Source organism: Penaeus chinensis, chromosome 26 (assembly GCF_019202785.1).
Source record: "Penaeus chinensis breed Huanghai No. 1 chromosome 26, ASM1920278v2, whole genome shotgun sequence".
In the NCBI taxonomy this organism is placed as follows: Eukaryota; Metazoa; Arthropoda; class Malacostraca; order Decapoda; family Penaeidae; genus Penaeus; species Penaeus chinensis.
This window is the reverse complement of record NC_061844.1, coordinates 15,007,681-15,010,180: the sequence shown is the minus strand read 5'-3', so window position 1 is coordinate 15,010,180 and position 2,500 is coordinate 15,007,681. Positions and strand designations below refer to the sequence as shown.

The window sequence follows — 2,500 nt, the reverse complement described above, 5'->3', positions numbered from 1 at the left end:
AGAGAGAGAGAGAGAGAGAGAGAGAGAGAGAGAGAGAGAGAGAGAGATAGAGAGAGAGAAAGAGAGAGAGAGAGAAAGGAGAGAGAGAAAAGAGAGAAAGGAGAGAGAGAGAGAAAGGAGAGAAAGGAGAGAGAGAGAGAGAAAGGAGAGAGAGAGAAGGGAGAGAAAGGAGAGAGAGAGAAGGGAGAGAAAGGAGAGAGAGAGAAGGGAGAGAAAGGAGAGAGAGAGAAGGGAGAGAAAGGAGAGAGAGAGAGAAAGGAGAGAGAGAGAGAGAGAGAGAGAGAGAGAGAGAGAGAGAGAGAGAGAGAGAGAGAGAGAGAGAGAGAGAGAGAGAGAGAGAGAGAGAGAGAGAAGAATCAAACATTCTTTCAGTCCCTGATCATATTTGCTGCAATACCACAGAAAAGGATCACAAACTCACCTTTCATATCTACAAATTTGCTTGCCCCAAAGAACGCCTTTTGCAATCCATTCCTTTTCCCAAAATACTGATAAACAAATAAATAAAAGCAAGAGCTTTACATATAACAGAGTTAGCAGTCTTAGGATCTACTCAATCCTAGGAGGGGTGGAGGTGTGTGCGTGAGTGAGGCCTTTCTCAATTACTTATCGTGCGGCAAAATGGCAGCTCGCAATCTACAGAAGGCTATCGCTACAAGTGAAAAGCAATCAGCATTCACCAAACAAGTTTCCCGGTAACTAGCATGAAGGGGAGGGTGGGATAAGGAATTTCATGAACCAATTGCAGGGTGAATCTGCTACAAAACAGCTCTATGGAAAGCTAATCCTTGACTATTTGCTGCTTTATGCATCTAAGCCAAAGATGAAGAAAGATACAAAATGCTCTACCAGAAATAAACCATATTGAAATCCCTCTCTGGACAAAACACTTAACACAAAAAGCAGTCTGTGTTATGCCAGACAAAGAAGAAAAAAGAGCAAAAATAAAATGTATAACTTTATCAATTTACAAAACATATCCAAAGATCAAAGATATTATACATGCAAGACTACCCCATTCAATATTCATTAAGTATAAACACTACCAATCTAAAACTTTTAGCAGAGGTTGGCCAAGGGCACCTCACTAGGCCTGGGCACACAAGCCCATTGGGTGGTAGTTGGAGTGCAAAGGGCTTATGGTGAGACAATAAGACCAGATAAAAAAAAAAAAAAAAAAAAAAAATAAATAAATAAAATAAACAAAAAACGAGCAGGGGAGGTGAAATATGGGGGGGACCACTGAAAAGGTGGGGGAAGGGGGCAGACATGTGGACCCTTGATTTCCGTTGGGGATGCATAAGTAAAAGTATTCTCTGTGTCACTGGTTGGAGTAGGAATGACTGAGAATGAATGATCTCACAAGGCGGGAGGAATTACTGATGATTCTACCTATCTTCTTCCAAAATATAAATGTAAATGAGAGATAGACGTTTGAGTGGGAACAAGAGGAGGAGAGAGGGTAAAGGGAAAGTGAGGGAGAATGAGTGATAATGCAAGAGAGAGAGAGAGAGAGAGAGAGAGAGAGAGAGAGAGAGAGAGAGAGAGAGAGAGAGAGAGAGAGAGAGAGAGAGAGAGAGAGTGAGTGAGAGTGAGAGAGAGAATTGTAAAAGCACTATTTTAATAATCCCTCCTTGCCTTGAAGAATTTATTCTCATTCACAGGGAGAAATTTTATAATTTTTGTCATATTTTAAAGATTCCAGGTTTTATAAACTTTTCCTTTTTTTTCATTTCGTAATGCTCTACTCACCAATTTGCCAACTCTGGTGGCAACCATTATCCAGGAATCTCAGAGGCCAAACGCAGTTTTGTCCCGATGGTTTGGTGTTCCCCATAAATTACTAGTTCAACATTAAAGCCAATTTTCACCTCTATCCCACTCCTTGCTCAAGTGCCGAACAGGAGGAGCTTGTGACATGAAGCTGAACCACATCCCTCTCTGTGCTTCTGCTTTCTGCTCTGCCTATCCCATCTACAAGTCTCAACAAGTCTACAGAATGAGGAGAGCGTCTGGCAACATGCCTAGGTGTTCTAGTGCACTTGGTGCTTTTCAGCAAGACCCAATTTTTTAGGACAGGAGTAAGTAAGTGAATAAGTTTATGTGTGTTGTATATTTGATCAAAAGAGAATGAAAGAAAGAAAAAAATGTATATTTGTAAACAAATGCCAATATAGAGAGAACTATATGTTTGAAACTAGCCAGGTGAACCCCCGCCCTCTCAGAGGTCTGTCAGCATCTGTCCACAAGTGTCAACCCTTTGGCCACACAGCTCCTTTGTGGCATTCCTATTCAAAGGCCAAACACTGAAAGGTATTCATGTAAGTGTGTGAACGTACCCATGCATCCTACAAGAGCATTTCAGATTCTACACCTAGTACAGTGCAGTCAGAACGAGGGGAAAAAAGAAAAAGAAAAAGAGAGAAAAAAAAAACAAAAAAACAATGACATCATCACCATCACCCTGTTAGTTATGAGCTTGCAAGAAAACCTGTAAAAA

The 2,500-nt window shown here is 41.0% G+C and overlaps 1 protein-coding gene across 5 annotated transcripts in view; it reads right to left on the bottom strand.

The window, feature by feature from the left end:
- The window catches only part of LOC125039172 (homer protein homolog 2-like), a 61,994-nt gene that overhangs the window by 11,734 nt on the left and 47,760 nt on the right, over positions 1 to 2,500 (bottom strand). The window lies entirely within an intron of this gene.